General features: G+C 76.4%; 1 pseudogene; it reads right to left on the minus strand.

Annotated features, from left to right (window-relative positions):
* The window catches only part of LOC139275635 (adhesion G protein-coupled receptor E3-like), a 69037-nt pseudogene that overhangs the window by 36729 nt on the left and 18667 nt on the right, over nucleotides 1-13641 (minus strand).

The following is a 13641-nucleotide window of genomic DNA, read 5'->3' on the forward strand; positions in this document are numbered from 1 at the left end:
ATTTTCATTCTTGTTTACAAATCCCTCCATGGCCTCGCCCCCTCCCTATCTCTGTAATCTCCTCCAGCCCCACAACCCTCCGAGATATCTGCACTCCTCTAATTCTGCCCTCCTAAGCATCCCTGATTATAATCACTCCACTATCAGTGGCCGTGCCTTCAGTTGCCTGGGCCCCAAGCTCTAGAACTCCCTCCCTAAACCTCTCCGCCTCTCTACCTCCCTCTTTGACCAAGCTTTTGGTCATCTGCTGTAATTTCTTCTCTTGTGGCTCAGTGTCAAATTAACTTGTTTTGTTTTGCTGTGGAACGCCTGGAGACGTTTTACTACGTTAAAGGTGCTATACAAATACAAGTTGTTGTTGTTGTGGGCCCAGAGTGTTTCAATGGTTTTTCTGCCTCTCCCACAAACCTACATAGCTGTGGGAGGGTAGGAGGTGTTTTGGCAATGATGCTTCAGCCATGATGAGTGTGGGTCAGACTTCATCTTCCCATCATTCTCTTACACTCTGCCTCTGTCTCAGCTCCTCTGCTGCTGAAACCCTCCTCCATGCCTTCAGTACCTCTACACTTGCCGAATCTAACACTCTCCTGCTCGGCCGTCCATCTTTCACTCTATATAAACCTGAGCTCATCCAAAACTCTGCTGCGTGTCCCATTCACCCTTGGTCCCTGTGCTCCCTGACCGACATCGGCTCCTGGTCCCGCAACGTCTCCATTTTAAAATTCTCATCCTTGTTTTCAAATCCCTCCCTGGTCTCACTCCTCCTTATCCGTGTAGCCTCCTCCAGCCTTACAGATCTCTGTACTCCTCCAATTCTGGCCTCTTGCGGTTCCTGTGTTTTAATCGCTATCCCATTGGTGGCCGTGTCAAGGGCCTAAGCTCTGGTATTCCCTCCCTAAATCTCTCCACCTCTCTACCTCTCTCTCCTCTTTTAACCGCTGCTTTAAACCGACCTCTTTGACCAAGCTTTTGGTCACCTGACCTAATAACTCCTTATGTGGCTTGGTGCCAAATTTTGTTTGATTATGCTCCTGTTAAGCGCTTTGCGATGTCTAACTATGTTAAAGGTGCTAAATAAATGGAAGTTGTTGTAGTGAACTGATCAGATTAACCACTAACCTCTTTATGTTTTAGAATGAAGTTCGCAGTTACGGCCAACTTGTATCTAGCTGAGGATCCCACTGTGGCTGAAATTACTCTCGAGTGCAGCTGAATGTTCTTATAGTGGTCAGCGCTCTCCTTGTTTTGGTAGTATGCTCCACGAAGGACAGAATCCATGTTGTTGTACACGATGACAGCAACAGCAACAAGACCTGGAGCCAGGATGAGTTACAACGTTAGCTCCACCAGAAATACAATGTGGTACAGGAATAGATGGGCACCATCCACAGGGTGCCCGGCAGCAACTCGCCAAGGCTCCTTCCACCCCCATTCACCACCTTAAACATTCACTCCCTCCACCACTGCCGCACCGTGGCTGCAGTGTGTACCATCTACAAGATGCACTGCAGCAACTCGCCAAGGTCTTACATCGGGGCGGTGAGAGGTTGGTGCAGGGGATGAGAGTCATGCGGGGCGGTGTGAGGTCAATGTGGTGAGAGGTCAGTGCAGGGGGTGAGAGGTCGTGCGGGGCGGTGTGAGGTCAGTGCAGGGGGTGAGAGGTCGTGCGGGGCGGTGAGAGGTCAATGTGGTGAGAGGTCAGTGCAGGGGGTGAGAGGTCGTGCGGGGCGGTGTGAGGTCAGTGCAGGGGGTGAGAGGTCGTGCGGGGCGGTGAGAGGTCAGTGCAGGGGGTGAGAGGTCGTGCGGGGCGGTGAGAGGTCTGTGCGGTGAGGGGTCGGTGCGGGGGGGTGAGAGGTCGTTGCGGGGTGGTGAGAGGTCGGTGCGGGGGTTGAGAGGTCGGTGCGGGGCGGTGAGGTCAGTGCAGGGGGTGAGAGGTCGTGCGGGGCGGTGAGAGGTCAGTGCAGGGGGTGAGAGGACGTGCGGGGCGGTGAGAGGTCAGAGTGGTGAGGGGTCGGTGCGGGGCGGTGAGAGGTCGGTGCGGGGCGGTGAGAGGTCGGTGCGGGGCGGTGAGAGGTCGGTGCGGGGCGGTGAGAGGTCGTGCGGGGCGGTGAGAGGTCGTGCGGGGCGGTGAGAGGTCGTGCGGGGCGGTGAGAGGTCAGTGCGGTGAGGGGTCGGTGCGGGGCGGTGAGGGGTTGGTGCGGGGCAGTGAGGGGTCGGTGCGGGACGGTGAGAGGACGTGCGGGGCGGTGAGAGGTCAGTGCGGTGAGGGGTCGGCGAGGGGCGGTGAGGGGTCAGCGCGGGGGGGTGAGAGGTCGGTGTGGGGCGGTGAGGGGTCTGTGCGGGGCAGTGAGGGGTCAGTGCGGTGAGGGGTTAGCGCGGGGGGGTGAGAGGTCACCATGGGGCGGTGAGAGGTCGGGGCGGTGAGGGGTCGACGCGAAGGGTGAGCGGTCGGTGCGGGCGGTGAGAGGTCGGGGCGGTGAAGGGTCGGCGCTGGGTGGCGAGAGGTCGGGGCAGGGTGGGTGCGGAGGGTGAGAGGTCGGTGCGGGGCGGTGAGAGGTCGGTGCAGGGCGGTGAGAGGTCGACGCGGGGCGGTGAGGGGTCGGGGCGGTGAGAGGTCGGTGCGGGGCGGTGAGAGGTCGACGCGGGGTCGGCGTGGGGGGTGAGAGGTCAGGGCGGTGAGGGGTCGGCGCGGGGCGGTGAGGGGTCGGCACGGGGGGTGAGAGGTCGGGGCGGTGAAGGGTCGGCGCGGGGTGGTGAGAGGTCGGGGCGGGGTGGTGAGAGGTCGGGGCGGTGAGAGGTTGGTGCGGGCGGTGAGAGATCGGTGCGGGCGGCGAGAGGTCAGGGCGGGGCGGCGAGAGGTCGGTGCGGGCGGCGAGAGGTCGGTGCGGGCGGTGAGAGGTCGGTGCGGGCGGTGAGAGGTCGGTGCGGGCGGTGAGAGGTCGGAGCGGGCGGTGAGAGGTCGGTGCGGGCGGTGAGAGGTCGGTGCGGGCGGTGAGAGGTCGGTGCGGGCGGTGAGAGGTCGGGGCGGGCGGTGAGAGGTCGGGGCGGGCGGTGAGAGGTCGGGGCGGGCGGTGAGAGGTCGGGGCGGGCGGTGAGATGTCAGGGCGGTGAGAGGTCGGTGCGGGCGGTGAGAGGTCGGGGCGGGGTGGTGAGAGGTCGGGGCGGTGAGAGGTCGGTGCGGGCAGTGAGAGGTCGGGGCGGTGAAGGGTCGGCGCGGGTGGTGAGAGGTCGGGGCGGGGTGGTGAGAGGTCGGGGCGGTGAGAGGTCGGTGCGGGCGGTGAGAGGTCGGGGCGGGGTGGTGAGAGGTCGGGGCGGTGAGAGGTCGGTGCGGGCGGTGAGAGGTCGGTGCGGGCGGTGAGAGGTCGGTGCGGGCAGTGAGAGGTCGGGGCGGTGAAGGGTCGGCGCGGGTGGTGAGAGGTCGGGGCGGTGAGGGGTCGGTGTGTGTGCTGAGAGGTTGGTGTGGGCGGTGAGAGGTTGGTGCGGGCGGAGAGAGGTCGGGGCTGTGAAGGGTCGGCGCAGGGTGGAAAGGGGTCGGGGCGGTGAGAGGTCGGGGCGGTGAGAGGTCGGGGCGGCGAGGGGTCGGGGCGGCGAGGGGTCGGGGCGGCGAGGGGTCGGTGCGGGCGGTGAGAGGTCGGTGCGGGCGGTGAGAGGTCGGTGCGGGCGGTGAGAGGTCGGGGCGGGCGGTGAGAGGTCGGGGCGGGCGGTGAGAGGTCGGGGCGGGCGGTGAGAGGTCGGGGCGGGCGGTGAGAGGTCGGGGCGGGCGGTGAGAGGTCGGGGCGGGCGGTGAGAGGTCGGGGCGGGCGGTGAGAGGTCGGGGCGGGCGGTGAGAGGTCGGGGCGGGCGGTGAGAGGTCGGGGCGGGCGGTGAGAGGTCGGGGCGGGGTGGTGAGAGGTCAGGGTGGTGAGAGGTCGGTGCGGGCGGTGAGAGGTCGGTGCGGGCGGTGAGAGGTCGGTGCGGGCGGTGAGAGGTCGGGGCGGTGAAGGGTCGGCGCGGGTGGTGAGAGGTCGGGGCGGTGAGGGGTCGGTGTGTGTGCTGAGAGGTTGGTGTGGGCGGTGAGAGGTTGGTGCGGGCGGAGAGAGGTCGGGGCTGTGAAGGGTCGGCGCAGGGTGGAGAGAGGTCGGGCGGCGAGAGGTCGGGGCGGTGAGAGATCGGGGCGGGGCGGCGAGAGGTCGGGGCGGGGCGGCGAGAGGTCGTTGTGGGCGGCGAGGGGTCGGGGTCGGGACGGCGAGGGGTCGGGGCGGCGAGGGGTCGGGGCGGCCAGGGGTCGGGGCGGCCAGGGGTCGGGGCGGCCAGGGGTCGGGGCGGCCAGGGGTCGGGGTCGGGTGGCGGGGGTCGGGGTGGCGAGGGGTCAGGGCTGCGAGGGGTCGGGGCGGCGAGGGGGCGGCGAGAGGTCGGGGCGGCGAGAGGTCGGGGCTGGGCGGCGAGGTGTCGGGGTCGGGACAGCGAGGGGTCGTGGCGGCGAGGGGTCGGGGCGGCGAGGGGAGGGGTCGGGGCGGCGAGGGGAGGGGTCGGGGCGGCGAGGGGAGGGGTCGGGGCGGCGAGGGGAGGGGTCGGGGCGGCGAGAGATCGGGGCGGCGAGAGGTCGGGGCGGCGAGAGGTCGGGGCGCGGTGGTGAGAGGTCGGGGCGGGGTGGTGAGAGGGCGGGGCGGTGAGAGGTTGGGGCGGGGCGGCGAGAGGTCGTTGTGGGCGGTGAGGGGTCGGGGTCGTACGGCGAGGGGTCGGGGCGGCGAGGGGTCGGGGCGGCGAGGGGTTGGGGTCGGGGCGGCGGGGGTCGGGGTCGGGGCGGCGGGGGTCGGGGTCGGGGCGGCGGGGTTCGGGGCGGCGGGGGTCGGGGCGGCGGGAGGTCGGGGCGGCGAGGGATCGGGGCGGCGATGGGTCGGGGTCGGGGCGGCGAGAGGTCGGGGCGCGGTGGTGAGAGGTCGGGGCGGGGTGGTGAGAGGGCGGGGCGGTGATAGGTTGGGGCAGGGCGGCGAGAGGTCGTTGTGGGCGGTGAGGGGTCGGGGTCGTACGGCGAGGGGTCGGGGCGGCGAGGGGTCGGGGCGGCGAGGGGTCGGGGTCGGGGGTGGCGAGAGGTCGGGGCGGCGAGAGGTCGGGGCGCGGTGGTGAGAGGGCGGGGCGGTGAGAGGTTGGGGCGGGGCGGGGCGGCGAGAGGTCGTTGTGGGCGGTGAGGGGTCTTGGCGTCGAGGGGTCGTGGCGGCGGGGGTCGGGGTCGGGGCGGCGGGGTTCGGGGCGGCGGGGGTCGGGGCGGCGGGGGGTCGGGGCGGCGGGGGTCGGGGTCCGGGCGGCGGGGTTCGGGGCGGCGGGGGTCGGGGCGGCGGGGGGTCGGGGCGGCGAGGGGTCGGGGCGGCGGGGGTCGGGGTCGGGGCGGCGGGGTTCGGGGCGGCGGGGGTCGGGGCGGCGGGGGGTCGGGGCGGCGAGGGGTCGGGGCGGCGAGTGGTCGGGGCGGCGAGGGGTCGGGGTGGCCAGGGGCCGGGGCGGCCAGGGGTCGGGGCGGCCAGGGGTCGGGGCGGCCAGGGTCGGAGCGGCGTGGGTCGGGGTGGCGAGGGGTCAGGGCTGCGAGGGGTCGGGGCGGCGAGAGGTCGGGGCGGGGCGGCGAGAGGTCGTTGTGGGCGACGAGGGGTCGGGGTCGGGGCGGCGAGAGGTCGGGGCGGCGAGAGGTCGGGGCGCGGTGGTGAGAGGTCGCGGCGGGGTGGTGAGAGGGCGGGGCGGTGAGAGGTTGGGGCGGGGCGGCGAGAGGTCGTTGTGGGCGGTGAGGGGTCGGGGTCGTACGGCGAGGGGTCGGGGCGGCGATGGGTCGGGGCGGCGAGGAGTCGGGGCGGCGAGGGGTCGGGGTCGGGGCGGCGAGGGGTCGGGGCGGCGAGGGGTCGGGGCGGCGAGGGGTCGGGGCGGCGAGGGGTCGGGGCGGCGAGGGGTCGGGGCGGCGAGGGGTCGGGGCGGCGAGGGGTCGGGGCGGCGAGGTCGGGGCGGCGAGAGGTCGGGGCGGCGAGAGGTCGGGGCGGCGAGAGGTCGGGGCGGCGAGAGGTCGGGGCGGCGAGAGGTCGGGGCGGCGAGAGGTCGGGGCGGCGAGAGGTCGGGGCAGGGGTGGCGAGAGGTCGTTGTGGGCGGCGAGAGGTCGTTGTGGGCGGCGAGAGGTCGTTGTGGGCGGCGAGGGGTCGGGGCGGCGAGGGGTCGGGGTAGGGGCGGCGAGGGGTCGGGGGTCGGGGCGGCGGGGGGTCGTGGCGGGGAGGGGTCGGGGCGGCGAGAGGTTGAGGCGGGGCGGCGAGAGGTCGGGGCGGGGCGGCGAGAGGTCGTTGTGGGCGGTGAGGGGTCGGGGCGGCGAGGGGTCGGGGGTCGGGGCGGCGAGGGGTCGGGGCGGGCGGTGAGGGGTCTTGGCGTCGAGGGGTCGTGGCGGCGAGAGGTCGGGGCGGCGAGGGGTCGGGACGGCGAGGGGTCTGGGCGGGGAGGGGTCGGGGCGGCGAGTGGTCGGGGCGGCGAGTGGTCGGGGCGGCGAGGGGTCGGGGCGGCCAGGGGTCGGGGCGGCGAGGGGAGGGGTCGGGGCGGCGAGGGGAGGGGTCGGGGCGGCGAGGGGAGGGGTCGGGGCGGCGAGGGGAGGGGTCGGGGCGGCGAGAGGTCGGGGCGGCGAGAGGTCGGGGCGGCGAGAGGTCGGGGCGGCGAGAGGTCGGGGCGCGGTGGTGAGAGGTCGGGGCGGGGTGGTGAGAGGGCGGGGCGGTGAGAGGTTGGGGCGGGGCGGCGAGAGGTCGTTGTGGGCGGTGAGGGGTCGGGGTCGTACGGCGAGGGGTCGGGGCGGCGAGGGGTTGGGGTCGGGGCGGCGGGGGTCGGGGTCGGGGCGGCGGGGGTCGGGGTCGGGGCGGCGGGAGGTCGGGGCGGCGAGGGTTCGGGGCGGCGATGGGTCGGGGTCGGGGCGGCGAGAGGTCGGGGCGCGGTGGTGAGAGGTCGGGGCGGGGTGGTGAGAGGGCGGGGCGGTGATAGGTTGGGGCAGGGCGGCGAGAGGTCGTTGTGGGCGGTGAGGGGTCGGGGTCGTACGGCGAGGGGTCGGGGCGGCGAGGGGTCGGGGCGGCGAGGGGTCGGGGTCGGGGCGGCGAGAGGTCGGGGCGGCGAGAGGTCGGGGCGCGGTGGTGAGAGGGCGGGGCGGTGAGAGGTTGGGGCGGGGCGGCGAGAGGTCGTTGTGGGCGGTGAGGGGTCGGGGTCGTACGGCGAGGGGTCGGGGCGGCGGGGGTCGGGGTCGGGGCGGCGGGGTTCGGGGCGGCGGGGGTCGGGGCGGCGGGGGGTCGGGGCGGGCGGGGGGTCGGGGCGGGCGGCGAGGGGTCTTGGCGTCGAGGGGTCGTGGCGGCGAGAGGTCGGGGCGGCGAGGGGTCGGGACGGCGAGGGGTCTGGGCGGGGAGGGGTCGGGGCGGCGAGTGGTCGGGGCGGCGAGGGGTCGGGGTGGCCAGGGGCCGGGGCGGCCAGGGGTCGGGGTCAGGGCGGCGGGGGTCGGAGCGGCGTGGGTCGGGGTGGCGAGGGGTCGGGGCTGCGAGGGGTCGGGGCGGCGAGAGGTCGGGGCGGGGCGGCGAGAGGTCGTTGTGGGCGGCGAGGGGTCGGGGTCGGGGCGGCGAGAGGTCGGGGCGCGGTGGTGAGAGGTCGGGGCGGGGTGGTGAGAGGGCGGGGCGGTGAGAGGTTGGGGCGGGGCGGCGAGAGGTCATTGTGGGCGGTGAGGGGTCGGGGTCGTACGGCGAGGGGTCGGGGCGGCGAGGGGTCGGGGGTCGGGGCGGCGAGGGGTCGGGGCGGCGAGGGGTCGGGGCGGCGAGGGGTCGGGGCGGCGAGGGGTCGGGGCGGCGAGGGGTCGGGGCGGCGAGGGGTCGGGGCGGCGAGGGGTCAGGGCGGCGAGGGGTCGGGGCGGCGAGGGGTCGGGTCGGAGAGGGGTGCGGAGAGGTCGGGGCGGCGAGAGGTCGGGGCGGCGAGAGGTCGGGGCGGCGAGAGGTCGGGGCGGCGAGAGGTCGGGGCGGGGTGGCGAGAGGTCGTTGTGGGCGGCGAGAGGTCGTTGTGGGCGGCGAGAGGTCGTTGTGGGCGGCGAGAGGTCGTTGTGGGCGGCGAGGGGTCGGGGCGGCGAGGGGTCGGGGTAGGGGCGGCGAGGGGTCGGGGCGGCGAGGGGTCGGGGTCGGGGTGGCGAGAGGTCGGGGCGGCGAGAGGTCGGGGCGCGGTGGTGAGAGGGCGGGGCGGTGAGAGGTTGGGGCGGGGCGGCGAGAGGTCGTTGTGGGCGGTGAGGGGTCTTGGCGTCGAGGGGTCGTGGCGGCGGGGGTCGGGGTCGGGGCGGCGGGGTTCGGGGCGGCGGGGGTCGGGGCGGCGGGGGGTCGGGGCGGCGGGGGTCGGGGTCCGGGCGGCGGGGTTCGGGGCGGCGGGGGTCGGGGCGGCGGGGGGTCGGGGCGGCGAGGGGTCGGGGCGGCGGGGGTCGGGGTCGGGGCGGCGGGGTTCGGGGCGGCGGGGGTCGGGGCGGCGGGGGGTCGGGGCGGCGAGGGGTCGGGGCGGCGAGTGGTCGGGGCGGCGAGGGGTCGGGGTGGCCAGGGGCCGGGGCGGCCAGGGTCGGAGCGGCGTGGGTCGGGGTGGCGAGGGGTCAGGGCTGCGAGGGGTCGGGGCGGCGAGAGGTCGGGGCGGGGCGGCGAGAGGTCGTTGTGGGCGACGAGGGGTCGGGGTCGGGGCGGCGAGAGGTCGGGGCGCGGTGGTGAGAGGTCGCGGCGGGGTGGTGAGAGGGCGGGGCGGTGAGAGGTTGGGGCGGGGCGGCGAGAGGTCGTTGTGGGCGGTGAGGGGTCGGGGTCGTACGGCGAGGGGTCGGGGCGGCGATGGGTCGGGGCGGCGAGGGGTCGGGGTCGGGGCGGCGAGGGGTCGGGGGTCGGGGCGGCGAGGGGTCGGGGCGGCGAGGGGTCGGGGCGGCGAGGGGTCGGGTCGGCGAGGGGTCGGGGCGGCGAGGGGTCGGGGCGGCGAGGTCGGGGCGGCGAGAGGTCGGGGCGGCGAGAGGTCGGGGCGGCGAGAGGTCGGGGCGGCGAGAGGTCGGGGCGGCGAGAGGTCGGGGCGGCGAGAGGTCGGGGCGGCGAGAGGTCGGGGCGGCGAGAGGTCGGGGCGGCGAGAGGTCGGGGCGGCGAGAGGTCGGGGCGGCGAGAGGTCGGGGCGGCGAGAGGTCGGGGCGGCGAGAGGTCGGGGCAGGGGTGGCGAGAGGTCGTTGTGGGCGGCGAGAGGTCGTTGTGGGCGGCGAGAGGTCGTTGTGGGCGGCGAGGGGTCGGGGCGGCGAGGGGTCGGGGTAGGGGCGGCGAGGGGTCGGGGGTCGGGGCGGCGGGGGGTCGTGGCGGGGAGGGGTCGGGGCGGCGAGAGGTTGAGGCGGGGCGGCGAGAGGTCGGGGCGGGGCGGCGAGAGGTCGTTGTGGGCGGTGAGGGGTCGGGGCGGCGAGGGGTCGGGGTCGGGGCGGCGAGGGGTCGGGGGTCGGGGCGGCGAGGGGTCGGGGTGGCGAGGGGTCGGGGCGGCGAGGGGTCGGGGCGGCGAGAGGTCGGGGCGGCGAGGGGTCGGGGCGGGCGGTGAGGGGTCTTGGCGTCGAGGGGTCGTGGCGGCGAGAGGTCGGGGCGGCGAGGGGTCGGGACGGCGAGGGGTCTGGGCGGGGAGGGGTCGGGGCGGCGAGTGGTCGGGGCGGCGAGTGGTCGGGGCGGCGAGGGGTCGGGGCGGCCAGGGGTCGGGGCGGCGAGGGGAGGGGTCGGGGCGGCGAGGGGAGGGGTCGGGGCGGCGAGGGGAGGGGTCGGGGCGGCGAGGGGAGGGGTCGGGGCGGCGAGAGGTCGGGGCGGCGAGAGGTCGGGGCGGCGAGAGGTCGGGGCGGCGAGAGGTCGGGGCGCGGTGGTGAGAGGTCGGGGCGGGGTGGTGAGAGGGCGGGGCGGTGAGAGGTTGGGGCGGGGCGGCGAGAGGTCGTTGTGGGCGGTGAGGGGTCGGGGTCGTACGGCGAGGGGTCGGGGCGGCGAGGGGTTGGGGTCGGGGCGGCGGGGGTCGGGGTCGGGGCGGCGGGGGTCGGGGTCGGGGCGGCGGGAGGTCGGGGCGGCGAGGGTTCGGGGCGGCGATGGGTCGGGGTCGGGGCGGCGAGAGGTCGGGGCGCGGTGGTGAGAGGTCGGGGCGGGGTGGTGAGAGGGCGGGGCGGTGATAGGTTGGGGCAGGGCGGCGAGAGGTCGTTGTGGGCGGTGAGGGGTCGGGGTCGTACGGCGAGGGGTCGGGGCGGCGAGGGGTCGGGGCGGCGAGGGGTCGGGGTCGGGGCGGCGAGAGGTCGGGGCGGCGAGAGGTCGGGGCGCGGTGGTGAGAGGGCGGGGCGGTGAGAGGTTGGGGCGGGGCGGCGAGAGGTCGTTGTGGGCGGTGAGGGGTCGGGGTCGTACGGCGAGGGGTCGGGGCGGCGGGGGTCGGGGTCGGGGCGGCGGGGTTCGGGGCGGCGGGGGTCGGGGCGGCGGGGGGTCGGGGCGGCGGGGGGTCGGGGCGGGCGGCGAGGGGTCTTGGCGTCGAGGGGTCGTGGCGGCGAGAGGTCGGGGCGGCGAGGGGTCGGGACGGCGAGGGGTCGGGGCGGGGAGGGGTCGGGGCGGCGAGGGGTCGGGGCGGCGAGTGGTCGGGGCGGCGAGGGGTCGGGGTGGCCAGGGGCCGGGGCGGCCAGGGGTCGGGGTCAGGGCGGCGGGGGTCGGAGCGGCGTGGGTCGGGGTGGCGAGGGGTCAGGGCTGCGAGGGGTCGGGGCGGCGAGAGGTCGGGGCGGGGCGGCGAGAGGTCGTTGTGGGCGGCGAGGGGTCGGGGTCGGGGCGGCGAGAGGTCGGGGCGCGGTGGTGAGAGGTCGGGGCGGGGTGGTGAGAGGGCGGGGCGGTGAGAGGTTGGGGCGGGGCGGCGAGAGGTCATTGTGGGCGGTGAGGGGTCGGGGTCGTACGGCGAGGGGTCGGGGCGGCGAGGGGTCGGGGGTCGGGGCGGCGAGGGGTCGGGGCGGCGAGGGGTCGGGGCGGCGAGGGGTCGGGGCGGCGAGGGGTCGGGGCGGCGAGGGGTCGGGTCGGAGAGGGGTGCGGAGAGGTCGGGGCGGCGAGAGGTCGGGGCGGCGAGAGGTCGGGGCGGCGAGAGGTCGGGGCGGCGACAGGTCGGGGCGGGGTGGCGAGAGGTCGTTGTGGGCGGCGAGAGGTCGTTGTGGGCGGCGAGAGGTCGTTGTGGGCGGCGAGGGGTCGGGGCGGCGAGGGGTCGGGGTCGGGGCGGCGAGGGGTCGGGGTAGGGGCGGCGAGGGGTCGGGGTCGGGGCGGCGGGGGGTCGTGGCGGGGAGGGGTCGGGGCGGCGAGAGGTTGAGGCGGGGCGGCGAGAGGTCGGGGCGGGGCGGCGAGAGGTCGTTGTGGGCGGTGAGGGGTCGGGGCGGCGAGGGGTCGGGGTCGGGGCGGCGAGGGGTCGGGGGTCGGGGCGGCGAGGGGTAGGGGTGGCGAGGGGTCGGGGCGGCGAGGGGTCGGGGCGGCGAGAGGTTGGGGCGGCGTGGGGTCGGGGCGGCGAGAGGTCGAGGCAGTGAGAAATTGGGGCGGGGCGGCAAGAGGTCGGGGCGGCGAGGGGTCGGGGCGGGCGAGAGGTCGGGGCGGCGAGAGGTCGGGGCGGCGAGAGGTCGGGGCGGGGTGGCGAGAGGTCGTTGTGGGCGGCGAGAGGTCGTTGTGGGCGGCGAGAGGTCGTTGTGGGCGGCGAGAGGTCGTTGTGGGCGGCGAGGGGTCGGGGCGGCGAGGGGTCGGGTAGGGGCGGCGAGGGGTCGGGGGTCGTGGCGGCGAGGGGTCGGGGGTCGGGGCGGCGGGGGGTCGTGGCGGGGATGGGTCGGGGCGGCGAGAGGTTGAGGCGGGGCGGCGAGAGGTCGGGGCGGGGCGGCGAGAGGTCGTTGTGGGCGGTGAGGGGTCGGGGCGGCGAGGGGTCGGGGTCGGGGCGGCGAGGGGTCGGGGGTCGGGGCGGCGAGGGGTAGGGGTGGCGAGGGGTCGGGGCGGCGAGAGGTTGGGGCGGCGTGGGGTCGGGGCGGCGAGAGGTCGAGGCAGTGAGAAATTGGGGCGGGGCGGCAAGAGGTCGGGGCGGCGAGGGGTCGGGGCGGGCGGTGAGGGGTCTTGGCGTCGAGGGGTCGTGGCGGCGAGAGGTCGGGGCGGCGAGGGGTCGGGACGGCGAGGGGTCTGGGCGGGGAGGGGTCGGGGCGGGGAGGGGTCGGGGCGGCGAGTGGTCGGGGCGGCCAGGGGTCGGGGCGGCCAGGGGTCGGGGCGGCCAGGGGTCGGGGCGGCCAGGGGTCGGGGCGGCCAGGGGTCGAGGTCAGGGCGGCGGGGGTCGGGGTCAGGGCGGCGGGGGTCGGGGTCAGGGCGGCGGGGGTCGGGGTCAGGGCGGCGGGGGTCGGGGTCAGGGCGGCGGGGGTCGGGGTCAGGGCGGCGGGGGTCGGGGTCAGGGCGGCGGGGGTCGGGGTCAGGGCGGCGGGGGTCGGGGTGGCGAGGGGTCAGGGCTGCGAGTGGTCGGGGCGGCGAAGGGTCGGGGCGGGGCGGCGAGAAGTCGGGGCGGCGAGAGGTCGTTGTGGGCGGCGAGAGGTCGTTGTGGGCGGCGAGAGGTCGTTGTGGGCGGCGAGAGGTCGTTGTGGGCGGCGAGGGGTCGGGGCGGCGAGGGGTCGGGGCGGCGAGGTGTGGGGGTCGGGGCGGCGAGGGTTCGGCGGTCGGGGCGGCGGGGGGTCGGGGCGGGGAGGGGTCGGGGCGGCGAGAGGTTGGGGCGGGGCGGCGAGAGGTCGGGGCGGGGCGGCGAGAGGTCGTTGTGGGCGGTGAGGGGTCGGGGTCGGGAAGGCGAGGGATCGGGGCGGCGAGGGGTCGGGGCGGCGAGGGGTCGGGGCGGCGAGGGGTCGGGGCGGCGAGGGGTCGGGGCGGCGAGGGGTCGGGGCGACGACAGGTCGGGGCGGCGAGAGGTCGGGGCGGCGAGAGGTCGGGGCAGTGAGAAATTGGGGCGGGGCGGCAAGAGGTCGGGGCGGTGAGGGGTCGGGGCAGGAAGAAATTGGGGCGGGGCGGCAAGAGGTCGGGGCGGTGAGGGGTCGGGGCAGGCGGTGAGGGGTCTTGGCGTCGAGGGGTCGTGGCGGCGAGAGGTCGGGGCGGCGAGGGGTCGGGACGGCGAGGGGTCGGGGCGGGGAGGGGTCGGGGCGGCGAGGGGTCGGGGCAGCGAGTGGTCGGGGCGGCGAGGGGTCGGGGCGGCGAGGGGCCGGGGCGGCCAGGGGTCGGGGCGGACAGGGGTCGGGGCGGACAGGGGTCGGGGTCAGGGCGGCGGGGGTCGGGGTGGCGAGGGGTCAGGGCTGCGAGGGGTCGGGGCGGCGAGGGGTCGGGGCGGGGCGGCGAGAGGTCGGGGCGGCGAGAGGTCGGGGCGGGGCGGCGAGAGGTCGTTGTGGGCGGCGAGGTGTCGGGGTCGGGGCGGCGAGGGGTCGGGGCGGCGAGGGGAGGGGTCGGGGCGGCGAGGGGAGGGGTCGGGGCGGCGAGAGGTCGGGGCGGCGAGAGGTCGGGGCGGGGTGGTGAGAGGTCGGGGCGGGGTGGTGAGAGGGCGGGCGGGGCGGTGGGAGGTCGGGGCGGGGCGGCGAGAGGTCGTTGTGGGCGGCGAGGGGTCGGGGCGGCGAGGGGCCGGAGCGGCGAGGGGTCGGGGCGGCCAGGGGTC

The sequence above is a fragment of the Pristiophorus japonicus genome, chromosome 11, assembly GCF_044704955.1.
Source record: "Pristiophorus japonicus isolate sPriJap1 chromosome 11, sPriJap1.hap1, whole genome shotgun sequence".
Lineage (NCBI taxonomy): Eukaryota > Metazoa > Chordata > Chondrichthyes > Pristiophoridae > Pristiophorus > Pristiophorus japonicus.